Source organism: Xenopus laevis, chromosome 1S (assembly GCF_017654675.1).
Source record: "Xenopus laevis strain J_2021 chromosome 1S, Xenopus_laevis_v10.1, whole genome shotgun sequence".
Classification (NCBI taxonomy): Eukaryota; Metazoa; Chordata; class Amphibia; order Anura; family Pipidae; genus Xenopus; species Xenopus laevis.
Genome location: NC_054372.1, coordinates 171086155 through 171105184, shown reverse-complemented (window position 1 = coordinate 171105184; position 19030 = coordinate 171086155). Strand labels below are relative to the sequence as shown.

The following is a 19030-nucleotide window of genomic DNA, read 5'->3' as shown; positions in this document are numbered from 1 at the left end:
ATATAAAATGTGGCATTTTTAGCCATATTCAATTTAAGGGTTTAGTTCTCCTTTAAGTGCACTGAAAGGCCAGAAAATACAAGCGATCTCCTTCTAAATACTTTTGGGGAAACATATGGGGGAGTGTAAGAAACTTAAAGGTTGCTTCCTGTCTAGTTATCCATAGCAACCAATCAACAGGCAGCATTTAATAGTCAGTGCAAAAAAACATTTGATTGGTAGCTCAGGAAAACTAGATATGGGTAAACTCTACACCTCTTATTACATAACGCTTATAATTATTATTATTGTAATTATTAATAATAATAAACTATGAATCTGTTTCACAAACATTCATCAATTAGGCGAGTACATTGCCTTAAAGGAGAACCAAATTTTTTATCTTAAAAACCCCTACCCTACATAGACAAAAATTTAATGTATAAAGGCTGGATTTCTAACATTACAGAACACTATTTCCTGCTTTGCAGCTTTCTTGGTTTCCACCGATTGGTTACCAGGCAGTAACCAATTAGTGACTTGAGGGGGGGCCACATGGGTCATAACTTTTTGCTTTTGAATCTGTCCTGAATGCTGAGAATCAATTGAAAACTCACTTAACAGTTATGTCCCATGTGGCCCCAATAAAGGCGCTGACTAACTCAGAGTTAGAGAGCTGAAAAGCAGGAAGTAGTGTTCTGGCTATTATGTTAGACATCCAGTCACTTCAGCCTTTATACATTAAATTTCTGTCTAACTAACTATATTAGAAACATTTTTTATTTGCACAGTCTTTTTTTATTTTTACACTGAACTGTTCCTTTAAAGTTATTGCAGGGGAAAGCACAATATTTAAGTAAAATATCAATTTCACTGCAATACTTACCCTACCTTTATTAAATCAACCCTACAAAGAAAAATATAATAATTATATTAAACTATAAGAAAACTGACATTACAGATATAAAGCGTGTTACCATTAGTGTTTACTCAATGAAACAAAACAAGTTGCCTCTGAATAAATGAAAGCTTTTCAGCGCACGGTCAGTGATAAGACATGGAAATAAACTATTGTCACAAAAACATTCCAGAGTTACTGACAGGAAATGGAGAAAGAACCTCCCTAAAAACAAAATGTATTTCTGAAAAAAAGAAAAGCCAAGAATTGTGAATTAAAGAAACTGAATACACGCTTTTTTACGGTCAACCATAAAATATGTATTAATAAAATGATGTTAATTACAGTTACTTTGATTGCTGGCAAGTCTTCCAACAATTACCAATGGATCTTTACTGGGTCATTTTAAAAGATATGCTTTCATTATTTTGCCTACTTATTTAAGTGAACAACTCATGGAGTCTGATGTTAGCCGTCTACAATGGATAAAAGCAGGCAAGCAAAGGGAACATCACTATTCCTTCAACATTAAATCCCCAATAACTAAATATTGTTCAGGTGACCCATTTGCAATTTTATAGATACTGGTATGGGATCAGTTATCCGGAAACCCGTTATCCAGAAAGCTTCGAATTATGGAAAGGCCATCTCATATAGACTCCATTTCATCCAGATTTTAAAAATGATTTCCTTTTTTTCTGTAATAAAAAAAATACCTTGTATTGTGGCAGATGTGGGGACGCTGTGCTACGTTTATTTGTACCGTGTTTTCAGTATTATGTCTGTCTAACCTATTATTCTTTGAAAAATCTATAAAATGTTCAAATGAAAAAAAAAAAAAAAAAATACCTTGTACTTGATCCCAACTAAGATATAATTAATCCTTTTTGGAAGCAAAACCAGCCTAATGGGTTTATTTAATGTTTATGTGATTTTCTAGTAGACTTGTATCACAGGCTGGGTGTCTTTGGCAAAAACTTCTTCAGGGCCAGTTTGGCCTCCTTTACTTAGTTACAATAGTCTAGTTATCTAGTAAGGCTAACGATAGAAGGAGAAGTACATATTGCAGTTTCACAATACCTGGAGTGCTGAAGGCTGCCTATACTTGCTCATTTAAAGGAACAGTAACACCAAAGTGTTTTAAAGGAATCACAATATAATGTATTTTTGACCTGCACATAAACAAGCTGCTTTTCAGCCATGGGGGCAGCTATTCAAGCACAGGTTACACGGTAAACAACAGATAAGCTCTGAAGTATACATTTGGATTCTTCAGAACTTATTTGTTATCAATTGTGTATCCTGTGCTTTGAATGGCTGCCCCCATGGCTACACAGCAGCTTGTTCATATAAACTTTAGTAGTGTTTCTGAAGCAAACACACCAATTTTACCAGTGCAGGGCAGCAAGACATTTAATTTTCATTACTTTAAATAACTTTATTTTTTTGTTGTTACTGTTCCTTTAAGCATGTAAAATAACTGTTACACTTGTATACATTTAACTCACTGTCAAAGCATTCAAAATGAATGGATAGACTAAGATATAGAAAAGTATGTCAAATTAAAGGAGAAACAAACCCTTAATAAAAAGAAAAACCCTACCCTACACAGTCCCCCTCCCTCTTCCCCCCAGCCTAGCTGCTACCCCGGGCAAATGCCCCTAACTCTTTACTACCCCTCCGTGCAGATTCTGTCCAGCGGACTTCACGGCAGACATCTTCTTCTCTCGGTAATCTTTGGAATGAGACTGTCGGAGAGGCACATGTGCAGTTGGAGCAATTTTCTGTTTCGCAACAACTCACAAAAATTGTCGAAGCGCCAGTCTCATTCCAAAGATAACCGAAGAGGCTGAAGATGGCGTCCGTGAACTCCGCTGAACAGAGTCTGCACGGAGGGGTAAGTAAAGAGTCAGGGGCATTTGCCCTGGGTAGCAGCTAGGCTGGGTGGAGGAGGGAGGGGCGTCTATGTAGGGAAGGGTTTTTTTAATTAAGGGTTTGTTTCTCCTTTAAGGATAAAGATGCCCAACTGCCATTCACCAACATTGTAATTTCCCCCCCTTTCGGTTACTGGTCAGGAAGGAGTTATCACAGACTAAATCCCCTCCTCTCCCAGCTGCCTCAGTCTATATAACAATCTCTAAAAGGGAGGTGGACGAATGGTGCCATGATGAGTGACTTGTAAACTTTTAGGAGTAATTAGCTAAGAAGCAATCTCGGTAAGTCGTTCACTAAGTAAGTCACTCTAGCAGTAGGTCACTCTAGCAGTAGTCCACATGGTCCATTCCAAAGTTACAGAAGGGAAGGAAAAACCTGGATGCCAGGATAGGGGCAATATCTTGGCCCAGATCATGCCAAAACCTGTAAACCTAAAAAGCAGGACACAAAATTCACTGCAATGTTTCACCTGGTTTGGGTCAATCCATGATGGATAACCATCTGGCTTATTCTCAATCACCAGGAGCTATGGATGCAGTCTATAAACTGGGTGTCACTTTGGTTCTGTCCCCAAAACAATGCTCTTCAGGAAGCTCAAAGAAAGCATCCAGAGAGAAATACCCCTGGATAGTATTGTTTTAGTAAACTACAATAAAATATTATACCCTTTTGATCTTAAAAGCCTTCACACCCTGCAATGGTGGGCCGCACAGTCCTACCAGCTGCAGCCCACCCACTGACATGCCCGACATGTGCCCAATCAAGTTTGGCTGTACCTACTTAAATACGTGTCTTTTCATTCCCAGATATAAATAGGAACAGAAATAATAATACTCCTTCACAGGCAGTATGTAATAAGAGTCAAACTGTCCCTACAGGAAAAAAGGGATCAACAAGATTAACGCCAAATCCAAACTTCATTAGAAATGTTTTAGTGGCGTATTCTTTACAGATTACAACCTCATTATTAAACAGCCAGGCACTTCTGTGTTTTGGTTCAGGGAAAATGAATTAATGTCGGATTATACAGCAGGAAGAGATGCCTGAGCAAACAACTCTTAGAGTAGAACTACACGATCGCTTTTACCTGCGATAGCATCTGAGATGAATCGCAGGCATCACGTCGCATGCGCCGAATATAAGGTAAGTAATAGGAATGACGGTTGTTTTCACTGTGTGGATCCGAAGCGACACGCAAAGACGCAACATGCAGCATTCACATCCGACAGTCGTGCCGCATGCACGCAGTGACAACGTCCGACATTCCTATTGCTTATATTAGATTCAGTGCATCCGACGTGAAGCCTGCGATTCATCTCAGCGCGTCATAACGGAAGCTATCGCTGGTAAAAGCACTTGTGTAGTTCTACCCTTAATCCCAATGCTTTCATGGACTAAAGGTGGCCATAGATGCACAGATAATATCGTACGATATTCGGTACGTGCATCGTGGGAAAAAAGGCGACCGATGTCGGCAGAAGACTTGGATATTGGTCGGCTCGTCGATCAGGCTGGAAGGAAAACTTTGATCGGGTGCCTTTGAAGGCACCAGAACATCGGCCATTGTTAAGCTGGCCATAGACGCACAGATCCTATTGTACGAATCAAAGATTTGTACGATTTTCGGATCGTGTGTGGAGAGTGCCGACATCTTTCATCCGGCAGAGATCGCTCGTTTGGTCGATCGGACAGGTTTGATTTTGACCCGACCGATCCCGCCGGAGCCCATTGCGCATCGTAATCGGATCGTTCGGCCATACGGCCGAACGTTCAGATTACCCCCGATATAGCCATGCTCGTTAATGGCATATCAGGGAAAGATCCACTCACTTGCCGATGTCTCCAAACGAGCGGATCTTTGCGTCTGTGCTGAATCGTCAGATACAGGTAGAATTGTATTGTTTCTACCTGTATATCCGACGATTCAGCTCTACATGTGTGTATTGAAACGAAAGATCTTTCTTGGAAAGATCTTTTCCAAGAAAGATAGTAATTGTTGCGTCTATGGCCACCTTAAGCAGCACTGACATTGTAGAGCCAGCAACTGAACTATTACATGGTGCTTGCCTTGTGGGGGATCCAATAAATCAATAGCATTGTGCTTATGTATGTATATAGTAGATTGTCCCAGCAATTCATAGCTCTTTACTTCTCCTTATGACAGACTTATCACAAAGTTAACTATTCACCTGGCTAATTTGCAGAGCAGTAAACATAACAAACCTGTTACTGATGAGAGAGTAAAATAAAGTACAGCAGAGTAGTTTGAGGGGGAATCTACAGTGCTGACCATTATCTTAACAGTTCTCTCACAAAATCTTCATGAATGACCCTTTATTCGATTATCATTATGTCTGTGATGTAGACCGAAATGTCAATCATTTTAATAAAAAATAGTTTATTTGTTTTTTAACCAACTCTGTGAGAGCTGGTTTTCCTGGTAAATTGTGTTGCAACTTATACTTGGCACCTAGGCAGTTCATGGTTCTGCGAGTGCCTTCTCTACTTTGTAAAATTTGAGGATGTAGATATGGGTGTGGGTCATTTAATTGCAATATAAGTTTTCCTTTTTAAATTCCCCCTGACCACAGATTATGCCATTTCTGTTCCACTTCCCTCTACATGGTTCCCTCCCGGTGCAGGCACCAGAGCACTTGCAGGAAGCATTTTAAAACTACTGTTTCCCCCAACGCTATCCTCTGGCCGCTATCTATCTATTAGCTGGCACCTCTAGTGGGGGGGGGGGGTGTTTTTTGGTTGTTTTTTTGAAGATAGATGCCCTTTAAACAAGTGTAGGGTTTCTATCAACCACCACTGCACTTTCAGGCAGTTCACATTACCGTCAACAGGAAGGGAAAAGGGCGCTTTCAATTGATTCTCTGCCGGCTAAAATACACCGAGAGGGAAAAACACACACTGTGCCTTTAGCTTTAAAGGGTGTTTTCCTTTTTATCTCCTCATGCTGGTTGGTTGATTGCATGTAAACTGAGTCCAATAAAAGCCACAACATTCAGAAGTGGCAGTAAAATGAGTGCTCTGTTTATAAAATAATAACCTGATTTCATCCTTCTGGCCAAGTTAAACAAAGCTGAACAGGAAAAGAACAGAGATGACAGTTTGGGAAAATGTATGAATTTACACAGGATGAATTACTAGTAAAATATGGGACCAGTAATGAGCAAAATCAGTGGCCCATTCATTATACTTTAATTTGCCATGCAGAGCTGTCACATAGCCCTACAGTTTAGGGCTCTCATTACACAGTAACTGTCGAGGTATGCGATCCATTAGCTAGAAAGCTCCAAAAATCAGGCCGCCTCCCACAACAGCCATTTTAATTAAATAATTCAAATTTGTAAAAATTATTTTTCCTTTTTCTCTGTAATAAAAAAAACAAAAAACATTTTCTTGTACTTGATCCTAACAAAGATATAATTAATCCTTACTGCAGGTAAAACAATCCTATTGGGTTTAATGTTTAAACCTTTTTTCACAAACTTAAGATAAGGAGATCCAAATTACAGAAAGACCCCTATCATGGAAATCTGCACGTCCTGAGCATTCTGGATAATAGGTCCCATACCCCACAATGTACCTGTATTGTTGAAATTAGCTGCCAAACTAAACAAGCAAAAATGGGCATATTTGGTGAGCTTTAAAATATATCCCTTTTTTCTACATGAGCTCATTCATCTGGGCTTTTATACCAAAAAAAAAACACTATGCAAATACATACTGAAGTCCTTCTGCTTTCCATAGTGGGTGGTGCATAAATAGTCTGTAAAGATAAGGGGCACAATGGATCTAGGTAAAGGTGAAGTTGATTGACACTGAACCTGAGCTAAATTCTTTTTTTAAAGGGGAACAGTCACCCAGTGATAGAAAGCTGTATAATTTGCATGATGCCAAGCTTGCCATGATAACAGTGTTCACAAAATGGTGCTCGAATTGTGGATTCCAAAAGAATGAAGGAAACTATATTTAAAACATATTATAGGGTGAATAAAGTTTATTTTGTTTAATAAATGCAACAGAAAGGGATTTGGAATTATTGCTTAGGGTGACAGGTCCCCTTTTAAAAGGCCGATAGAAAGATAGTGCCAAACGTAAAACTGTTATTATCAGTACTAGTGTTAACCTATAGGTTCCATCTGCACTGTGTTTAATAGTGGCAGTTACAATAGAAAGTATAAGGAAAATGCCCATATGGCTCTATGGACTGGTAATACAAGCTTCTTTGGTGAAACAAAGTATTTAGTAAACGGTCACCTAAAATCTGGCAAGCTTTTAATTTTTTAAATTTTTCTTTATTGTGAAATAATAAAAAGCAGGTTAAAGAACTCACTCCCAATCTAAACTCCAGAACGCAGGCTTCCAATAGCACATGTGAAGAGTTTCCCTGGGTGAAAATAAAAGAAAGCCAAATGGCAGATTTGGGACATGGCTCAGCATGAAATGCAGCAAATTGCACATTCGATTACAGATACTAAACTAGACCGACTGAATTGCCTTCATGGGAACACACCAATATTACACATAATTTAGCCAGCAGAAAGAGAAACCAAACATAATGTGCAGAACTAGATTTATATTAAGCAAACTCATTGTTCAAATGCATTAAAACATCTTTCGAAAAGAGCACCCCAGGCTGACCATTACAGTACCTCCTTACACAGTCATCCTTAAAGGACAAGGAAAGTTAAACTAAAGAAGTAGGTAGAAATGTTGTACATTATGTTTTGTGCTTCTGTACCAGCCCAAGGCAATCACAGCCCTTTAGCAGGGAAGATCTGAGTCTCAAAAGATGCCCCAGTAGCTCCCCATCTTCTTTTCTGCTGATTCACTGCACATGCTCTGTGCTGCGGTTACTTACTGAGCTTGGGGACCCACTCACAATATAAAGCACACATAGAATAGAAATGTCAGCCCTGTAGCATCAGCTTATATTACAGTCCAACCTCATTTTCTGCTGGATAATTTGCGATGACCCCTAAGCTTAGCTTCTCAACAGCTGCTCAGAGCCCACTGAGCATGTGAGTGTCACAGACACTTTCCAAGATGGTGACCCCCTGTGACAAGTTTGAAGTCCTGGATCATTGCTGCTATTGAGAAGCTAAAACTTTAGGCTGGTGCAATCAGTTTAGTATATAAAACATGGCATTTTAGCTACATTTATTTTTAGGGTTTAGTGCTCCTTTAAAGGGGTTGTTGACCTTCCAACACATTTTTCAGTTGGTTTCAGACACTTCACCAGAAATAAAGACTTTTTCCAAATACTTTATATTTTCTATTTGTGACTGTTTTTCGAATATCTAAAGCAGCTCTGGAAGGGGGGAGATCACCAACCCAAACTGTTTCAAATTGATATTTTTAGTCAATACAGCTGAATCCGAGGTTCATTAAAGGCAGCTGTTAGAATTGATACAATAGTTGCTAATATTCTACAGATACTGCAAAAAACTGTAACGACTAAATGTTGCAAAAATAGTCTGTGCCTGAATTACTGAGCTGCCAGACTGAAACACCAGAGACAGGGACATTAAACTTTAAACTTAGATTTTGGAAAAACAGTAAAAAATAAAAGATAGAAAGTAATTGAAAAAAAGTCTTTGTTACTGCTGAACTGATCTGAAAACAATTGCACTGAAAAAAAAGGGTTTGGAAGGTGAACAACCCCCATAACAACCCAAAGGTGTGGGAGCGCACTTCCAAGGTCACAAATAGGTCGCTTCAGTTTTCTTAAAAAATTACTTTTATTTAGACATTGTTAAAAAAGAATTACATCAGCATTTGGTCTGACGCGTTTCGTATAAACATACTTCATCTCCGATGAAGTATGTTTATACGAAACGCGTCAGACCAAATGCTGATGTAATTCTTTTTTAACAATGTCTAAATAAAAGTAATTTTTTAAGAAAACTGAAGTGACCTATTTGTGACCTTGGAAGTGCGCTCCCACACCTTTGGATTGTATGCAGTGGATTGTTTCCTTAGCGACGGACTCGGGGCGGCAGCACCCGGGTCACACTACCGAAAGGGTAAGCCAATCCTATTTATATATATAAATGAGGAAAACCAATGCTTTCTTGGACATGAGTGTATTCCCCCTTGTGGGATATTGATAAGAGCAGGGTTCGGGGCATATCGCACCCGAACCACCACATCTGAACGGTGAGCGAACCAAAGCATATGGAATACCTATATAAACTAAGAGGATAAAGCTTATATAAAAAAACTTTTTTTACCCTCGGAACTGATGTTTGGTGGATAATTGTGTAAAAGGGTTGTTGAACCCCCATAACAATACTATCATTTAAAGATAATACACAATATATACTTAGATCAAACATAATATTATAAAGAGACCGACTACCTAGTTGACAGCCAGATATGTATTGTAAACCAGAAGCAGAGAAAAGCAAACAAGTGAAAAGGGCATATACAGTCATGCTCTATGGATTACATGAGTGAATCATTAAAACGTCACCATATTAACAAGACTTGCAGGCACTCATCTCAATGCAGAGTGTCTCTACTGATCAGAAAGGCATTCAGGACACACCTAACATTCCTAAAATTCATTCCAGGTTTCTATACAGTTTATGGATGGCTAGTTAAACCTATAAGCCTCCAGTACAGAGACAAAAGCAAAGGCAATACACACACACACACACACATTCTCTTTCATTCACTCCTAAACAGCAGCCTTGGGGCTTTTGACACACACACCATTTTAATGCCCCGTAATGCAAATCCAAAATGTACTAGTGTACATTTCTTAAATCTTCTTTAAAGCATTTTTGCTCCCTACAGGAGTACTGGTGCGGTCCACATTTTATGGCCCTAAGATGATAAAAATAGCAAGTTGGGATGGGCAGGAAGAAATTTGCATTAACAATGGGGCAAGATTATTGCAAGACAAGGTACCAAAACAACTGCATGCATCCAGCTAGGCCTCTGCAAAGAAATCATCAGTGCAGGAATGAAGCATATGAAGGTCTATGGATACATTTTTATATTTCTACCCATGTAAAACTCAGTTGAGGTCAAACCATTAAAGGGCAACGAATGTCCAAATCAAGTAACCCTCATTGTTAACTGGAAGCCTGCGATAGAGTCCTGTGCGGGTCCATTTTTTGGGACTCGCAACCCGCATTCTTCCCCGATTAGAACCGCTACCCGACCCACAAGTACCTTATCCACAACCCGACCCGCTGACCATCAAGAATCAGGAAGTGCTGTCATTGTAAACCGAAAGTCACATCATCGGAAGTAAATGTGAGCAGAAAAAAAGGAGTAAATATCGTTATTGAGAAGACCCGTGGCCCGACCCACAAACCCGCAGAACCGCGTCTTTACCCACACCCAGAAACTTCTACCCGCAACCCGCAGGGTACCACAGGTTTTTGCGGGTAACCCACCTGCGAGCTGGATAAAGCCCTTCAATAGTTGTTTTATATCCAAAGTCTACAGACATCTTTGTACGGCAAACAATCCAGCCCTCAAACATATGGGTTGACAAGTAACGGGTTATGTGCCCATAACACAGGACTGATGCATAGGACTGCTGTATTGCTGTATAAGATTTGAACAAATTTAATGACTGCTTTCTTTTTGCCTTTGGAAGCCCAATCTGGGCCTGTCAGGGCAAATGTAGGGTAGAGCATCTATGTGCATATCAGCTTATCTCTAATTTTATTCAAGAAAATAGCGTGGGAAAACTCATAGCTGAAATGTAGTGATAAATCATTTACAAACACTAAGATACACAGCTAGGGCATTATAGGTCCCATGCCTATACTAGTGTTTTTCATTTGAGCCTGAAGGCAAGCAAGAGAGCATTATGTGGCTACTATTGAAAGTCATACAAGCCACACAGAAGGAGGTGGCATTAAGCCAGTTTGGAGCATTTAGGATGAGTAGAAAACCTGGCATGTAAAGTACCCTAAATTAAAATCTGCATGGCCTATTTCTTTTGTATGCTTGCATGTTTTTTCAGTCAAATTTCCGCTCCCTATAGCTGCACTCAGGCTGCCTGTGAATGGAGCTACACACAGAAACTCATAGGAGCAGATCTGCTTCTCTACGCCTGCCTACCAAATACAGAGGGAGAGATGCTGCATATACCCAGTGTTCACTCGGCTAATATATTCTTTTTCATTATAGATATACATCTGTTCTGTCATTAATGGGATTGTTCACCTTCCAAACACTTTTTTCAGTACAGCTGTTTTCAGAATGTTCACCAGAAATAAAGACTGTCTTTTCAATTACTTTCCATCATTTATTTTTGTTGTTTTTTTCCCCCCAAAATTAAAGGGCATTATACTAAATATAAACATGAACTTACTGCACCACAAGCCTAATCAAACAAATCATTTATGCTTTCAAAGTTGGCTACAGGGTGTCACCATCTTGAAACTTTGTTAAACATCTTTGCAAGACTAAGACTGTGCACATGCTCAGTGTGGTCTGGGCTGCTTAGGGATCGTCATAAACAAAGCTGCTTGAGTTCTGCATGGCTGGGAAGTAAAGCGGGGGCTCCCCCTGCTATTCATAAGTATGATTGTTTCCCTGCTCAGCAGTTAGGGACCGTATGACAATTCCTATCCACAGCAGTAAATGAAGGGAGAATTTCACTGCATACAGTCAGGTTTCTTATAAAAAAAGGTACACATTTTTTAATTAAAGTATATTGGAGATAGGTTTCTTTTTCATTAAAGAAAGTAAAAATGGGATTTTATTTTTTTGCCTTTACATGCCCTTTAAGGTTGTCTCTGGTGTGTCAGTCTAAATTGAACTGTTTCAATTAGCTACATAAATTGATACATTTCTCAGCAGCATCTGTGGAATATTAGCTACTATTGTATCATTATTTAACAGTTGCCTTTAATGAAACGCAGGGATTCTGCTCACCAGAGACAAACATAAGAAATGTATCAACTTAAGAAACACTACTATTGTTTATATAAATGAGCTGCTGTGTAGCAATGGGGGCAGCCATTCAAAGGAGAAAAGGCTCAGGTTACACAGCAGATAAGCTCTGTAGAACATAATGGTGTTATCTGTTTTCCACTATTTAACCTGTGTCATATAGACTTTTTTCAATTTCTGCCATTGCTACACAGCAGCTTGTTTATATAAACTATAGTAGTATTTCTGAAGCAAACAGCAAATCAGTTTTACCAGTGCATTGCAACACTGCATTATATTTTCATTACTTTAAAACACTTAGTTTTTTTTTGTGTTACTGTTCCTTTAACCTAAATCAGGGTGGTGCCCACAAGTTAACTTAAACACAAATAATAAATAACTATGCAAAGAATCTATTCCGGCACTGGCCGCTTGCCAACCCAAAACAGTTTTATTTATAAAGTGCATTTATTGTTGCAACAATCAGCAATTAAAGCAACCCATCAATTAAAAATAACAGGCTTCCATTGAGGCCATTGGTCATTTACAAAAATAATTCAAGGGATAACTGGTGAAAAAAAACAGCAAGCAGTGGCATTATAGTGTATCACACTGTATCATAGCGCTTGTGTGTTTCTCTCTCCATTTCCCCAATTGTTTTTTTTCTTTTACTTATAAAATGCTATACATTTAGTTGTGCTAACCCTCATTTTCCAGGACCTGGCACAAAGAAAGTAGTCCTTATTGTATTTTCTTTAATCTTGAACAGCAATACAACTGGGCCTATACATCAGTACCATGTTATGGGACCTGAATAGAAAGATAAGTAACAAAATCACTGGTCAATATTACTCTGGCTGCCAGGATCAGATATGTTTGTGTAAATACAAGGGATGCACCGAATCCAGGATTAGGTTCGGGATTTGGCCTTTTTCAGCAGGATTCCGAATCCGAATCCTAATTTGCATATGCAAATTAGGGGCGGGAGGGAAATTGCGTGACTTTTTGTCAGAAAACAAGGAAGTAAAAAATGTTTTCCCCTTCCCACCCCTAATTTGCATATGCAAATTAGGGTTCGGATTCGGTTCGGTATTCGGCCGAATCTTTCCTGAAGGATTCGGGGGTTCGGCCGAATCCAAAAAAGTGGATTCGGATTCGGCCGAATCCTTCTGCCTGGCCGAACCGAATCCGAATTTGCATATGCAAATTAGGGGCACGAGGGAACTTTTTGTCAGAAAACAAGGAAGTAAAAAATGTTTTCCCCTTCCCACCCCTAATTTGCATATGCAAATTAGGGTTTGGATTCGGTTCGGTATTTGGCCGAATCTTTCCTGAAGGATTCGGGGGTTCTGCCGAATCCAAAAAAGTGGATTCGGTGCATCCCTAGTAAATACACTTTTACTACACAGTCCAAAGTTATCTCCTAGTTTTGCTGGTTCTCTTTCCTCATTCATATATCCCTTTATCCAGAAAGCTCCAAAATGTGGAAAGGCTATTTGTCATAAATCCCATTTTAATCAAATAATTCAACTTAAAAAAAAAAAAAAAAAAAAAAAAAAAATGGATATCGCTTTTTTCTCTGTAAAAATAAACAAATATACAAATAAGATATAATTAATCCTTATAGAATGCAGAACAATCATATTCGTTTTAAGTCGTAACTAAAACAATAATTAAGATATCCAAATGACGAAAAGACCCCAGGTCCGAAGTATCCTGGATAACAGGTCCTATACATGTATCCAGTATGAACATCTGCCCTTTAAGGAAGGCCTGAAGCAGTGGTTAAGGGAGAAGCATGAAAGCCAGTTAGGATAAGATTTAGAGAGAAGTTTTTTTTGCACTGATTTATACTCCTGCAAACCCAAGATGAGGGTAATTCATGGCGAATTGGGGAACCCTTAACTGTATTGCCCCTCTAGATACCCATGGAGAAAAAAAACACAGTTACCCTTATATAAGATCTACATATGAAATCAATATATAACCTTTAATATGAAGATTTATTTAAATACATAACATACATATGTTCTAAATATGACAAAGCCTGACAAAACACGTGGCTAGGGGGGCTCAGGTCCCAAAGAATGATGTATCACCAGCAGCCGATGAGGCACAGAAAGTAAAAGTTTTAATTCACAAATCTCTACACCATCATTTGTGAAACCACAATGCCTCCCTTGAGATGCTCTTGTGGTGAGAGAAACCAGCTCAGGAAATACACTCCGGTGGGGATGCCTCAATTTATCTGCACAACAGATGTGGTTAGACTGTTGCACGTATGAAACCAAATGAACTCAGAATCTATACCTGGAACCTTGGAAGACTATTACAAAACAGTTTCTGCAGAAAGAGGTAGGCCTAGTCAGTAGTTTACTGGTCTGGGAATTAGGCCAAAAACAAAACACAAACTCTGCTCCATATCTGACCATAGTCCTTTCAGATACTGATCCAACAGACTGAAAATCCCCATCAGATAGGAGTTACATTACACCCTGGTTGAGGACTGTATGCCCCCCCCCCTTATGATTGAATCGATCTATTTTAATGGAAAAATCAGGCAAACAACTACTCTTTCGCAATTTTGTATACACCCAGCTACCTAATATAGCAGACTTGACTGTTTCTGTTCTTAGCACAGACAATAATAAAGACGCAGAGATTTTCTAATTTGGCTAGTGGGCGATAATGGATGCGATACGGGCGGTCGGATTGCGGGACCGCATAGTCACGGCCGGGATTTTTTAACCTGCCCAATCGAGATCGGGCCGACTTTTGGCTAGATATCGATCGTGGAAGCCTGTCGGATGGCCCCACACACGGGCCAATAAGCTGTTGGTCTGTCGGCAGCTTTTATCGGCCCATGTATGGGGGCCTTTAAAACCTTAATACAGAATATGCTTTCTGAACCCTGAGGGCCCCTCTTTTAGTAAAATGTCAGCTTGAAGAAGGGACTTATATATTATATTCCTATATAGTAAGCCATTAAAGCAGGGCCGGGCCAAGGCCAGGCTCCCTAGGCGAACCGGGCAGCCACTTCGCCCTCCTGCTCATGCGAGAGCGTCCACACATGGGACCATGTGAAATAAGATAGTGAAATAATAAAGTTTATGTTCACTATCCCTCTCCCAGCATCTGTTTCTCTCCATGCAGGAGTTGGATGTCAGATATTCATTGACATTAAGATCCAATAAGATCCTTTTGCCTAGAAGATGTATTAAGCTGGCCATAGATGTTGAGATTTTTAAAAGATCCGATCTTCATCGTGAGACCACGATTATCTCGGAACGATCGTACGAATTGTCCATCAACTAAAAAGACCAATTTGCCAGGAATTTGCAAGGGTAGCTGCCTGCTTGGCCCTGCAAACATAGATAGATTGCACTGGGACCGACAAAGATTTTTTTAACCTGGCAGATCAATTTCCTGACAGATGTTGGACGAAAAATCGTAAGATGTTCGATCGTTCGAATCCCACTAATCACACGATAATTTCGAAGGATTGGTCGGACTTCGCTAAAATCGGTCGTTCGGCAAGAGAAATCTTTGCGTCTATGGGGACCTTTAGAGCTCACGCTATTAAAATCACCAGACATCAGGTCTCTCTATATGCAGGATTTGTGCAAAAGGCAGTTATTTTGTTAGATTTTGTTTGTACTGGAATTTATTTGACTGAGCTCTAATTCATCTGCTAGGAAAGGAAGTCCCCCTTATAAGATATATTGGATCTAAAGCTGGCCATACACAGAGAGATCCGCTCGTTTGGTGATGTCGCTAAACGAGCGGATCTCTCCCCGATATGCCCACCTTGAGGGCAATATCGGGCTAGGGCCCAATGATCGGATCCTAACGAATGGGAACGGGCGGGCGGATCGCGGGGCCGCGTCAACGAACAGATGCGGCCGCCATCCGACGGGATTTTTAGTCCCATCCTATTGAGATCTGGCCGACTTTTGGCCAGATCTTGATTGGGGAAGCCCCTCGGGGGGCCCCATACACGGGCCAATAAACTGCCGACTCGGTGTATGGCCACCTTAACTGTCAATGAATATATGACAAACAACTGCTGCATAAAGACAGAATGAGCAGAAACAGATGCTGAGAGAGGAAAAGTGAACATAAACTTGATTATTTCAGAAACAATACCGAATATTTAATTGATTTTATTTACATAGTTTCTTGTTTCAGTATGCTGAAGGTTTCATTGATATTTTTTCCCCCTATAAAGTGCCAGAAATGCTCTTCCTAGATCACAGAATAGGGTAATAGGTATAGGGGTTTAACTTTCCTACAGACTTGCACACGATTCCCCAGCTGTAATAAGGCAAGCACTTGCAGGAAAGTGCAACCTCTCAATGGACTTGTGCCTTCAAATGTAAAGCAAGGAACACAAACACTAATATTGAAAAAAAAAAACATGTACAGTACAAACTTGCGGAATAAGGTTTCACATACACTTCCTCAGTTTGCCCTGAGGTATCACATGCAGCTCTGTCCCTATCACGTCAGCCTGAGAAAGTGCTGCTCTCTAATGCAATTTCTGTTACATTCACAGGTTTATTTAAGGCATAAAGCTTAATGCATTGTAGGGAGACGAGAAGGGACCAATCACAAATAGCAATATTATGCTCACAGGAGAAAGTAAACATAACACTTGGATGTTATATAAAGGATGATGACTGACTGGAAAAACAAGATACCTGGGTAGTTCAGTATTTTATGTAAGCATAATGCTCAAATTCAGGGTATTATAGTGTTAGTATGCAACACGGATAACAAAGCCTTCAATCAAAATCCTAAGGAACTGCTTTTAGGTGCAATAAAGTGACCACAAGCAGAATGCACAGATCAAGGGCCCATTCTAGACTATAGCTGGACATAGACAATGACTATGGAAGCAGAGCTGAACGGCACTCAAAACGCATCCACAGGACCAAAGGAATTCAGTTAAAAAATAATTTTATTTGTAGAAAAGATAAAAAAAAATTCAGCATCTCCATATCCCCTACGCGTTTCGCACCCCCAAGGGCACTTTGTCATGGGCCGTAGACATGCAGCAATACCTTCAATATCAGACGAACGATTATGCATTAGCCACCAGGCAAAATGACCTGAGGTGGCTGCCTAAACGCCAATATTATATTATAAATAAAAAAAAATACACTTGCTGGTTCAGGAATGAAATTGTACATGGTAGAGTGAATTATTTCTAATGTAAACAATGAGTAATTTAGAAATAAAAACGACATCATAAAAATCATGACAGAATACCTTTAAGTAAAGCCTGGCAATCAGAAAGCAGACTCATTTGAAGTCATTATTTTGTATTATCTTTTATTATTAACCCAATCCATGTTACACTCACTGCAATAGTGTTAAGTAAGCTGCTAGGATCAGTGAGGACCCTACTAACCCGATAACAGTTCAAACTCCAAACTGCAGCTCTGCAGAACAATAAAAGTTGCATCATACAAAGAATGCAAACTGCAACCACAAATTGTCTAAGAATATCACTGTCTGCTGCACACTAAAAGTTAATTGTGAGGCAAGTATCTCTATTTATATATAGTATTTAAAGGTAAACTCCACCCAAAAACTAATTTTCTGTATAATGCCATAAAATGTAATTCTCAGCAACTTTCCTATATACATTAATTACACATTTCTGTGGTTTCAGCGTTATCTGTCCGACTGTTTATATTCTCTGGTCTCCTTGTTCTTACTTTGGAAATAATGAAGCAGACAGAAGCAAGATAAATACCAGAGATGGAGTAAAACATTCTGGCTACATTGTTTCAAGAGTCGGACCGCCCAAGAACAGAAAGGAATAACCAAATACTACTTTTAACTGCAAATGAATGTGCAAATCACATTGCAAACTTGTTAAAATGGAAAGTTGACTAGAATAACATTTTCTTCATTATGCAAAAAAAAAAACCAAACAGACAAAATATTTATGAGTGTAGAATCCATTTAACAGTGATTTACAAAAATCTGCAAGCTCAGGCTCTTAACACAGAGTACAACAGAGTTAAAAGCAGAGTCCCAGTTTGTTAGTAGCTTGATTGAAAGGAAATGAGTAAAAAATAAAAAGTACCTGGTTATTTGGAGAAAATTTCCTGTCATGCGACTTGTACTTTCACCCCTAATTCTTACAGAGAAAGGCCATATTTTATAGCTATTTAATCCCACATTTATTGGCTCAATAAAAAAATCCAAGTTCCGTAAAACAGAAATGTGGTCGTAGCGACGGGGGGGGGGGGGGGAAGGAGGGTTGATCCCTTTCCAAACCCATAGAGAAAAGAAATTTGCCCCATTATATCATAAAAGTCCATCAACGGCTAAATTCTGCTAAGTAGGATACTGAGGGTGCAGTGGGAGATTAATTTGGATCAGGGGCCCCTTGGACAGCCTGATAACCCTGGGTATAGAATGTCCATTAGATGGACAGAACGTGAGCATACACCACTTACCTTATCCCAGGGGTGTCCAAAAGGTAGATTGGGATCTTTAGCAGGTGATCAGTAGATCTCAAGACACTCTCAACAAACAGCTTGTCTAAAGCAACATGGGCCGATAAAAGCTGCCGACAGACCGAGTCGGTAGCTTATTGGCCCGTGTATGGGGCCCACGATCTGATCAGCCCGATATCGCCCACCTCAAGGTGGGCATATCGGGCAAGGATCCAATCGTTTGGAGACTTCGCCAAACAAACGGATCTCGCTGTGTATGGCCACCTTAATTCACCCTCCTATTTAATGCTTTTTATTCATTCATATGCATTTTCCCACAAATCAATATTTAAGCAATATTTTCCATGGAATAGAATGCTTACAATGCCTTTATGGATGTAGATCATAATGGGACATCGTCACTAAAAGTAGACCTCGCATTAGAAAGTATGGGAACTCCTGCCTTATGCTATCACTAAGGGCAGAGACACACGCTCAGATTCGGGGAGATTAGTCACCCAGCGATAAATCGCATTTTCTTCGGGGCAACTAATCACCCTGAACTAGAGTACTGCGCGGGTCCATTTTTTGGGACCCGTACCCACAACCTGCAAACCGCAACCTTAACCACATGGAACCGCTACCTGACCCTACCCCCAAGTACCTTATCCGCAACCCGGACCCGCGACCCACTGATCATCAAGAATCGGGAAGTGCTGTCATTGTAAACCGGGAGTGACGTCATCGGAAGTTGCCGTAAACAGAAAAAAGGAGTAACTATCGCTATTGAGAAGACCCGCGGCCCAACTCGCGAAACCGCCAACCCGCGTCTTTAACCGCACCCAGAACTTCT

The 19030-nt window shown here is 39.8% G+C and overlaps 1 protein-coding gene across 5 annotated transcripts in view; it reads right to left on the bottom strand.

Annotated features, from left to right (window-relative positions):
* The window catches only part of fcho2.S (FCH and mu domain containing endocytic adaptor 2 S homeolog), a 71072-nt gene that overhangs the window by 50982 nt on the left and 1060 nt on the right, over positions 1 to 19030 (bottom strand). The gene's annotated exons all lie outside the window — the stretch shown is intronic.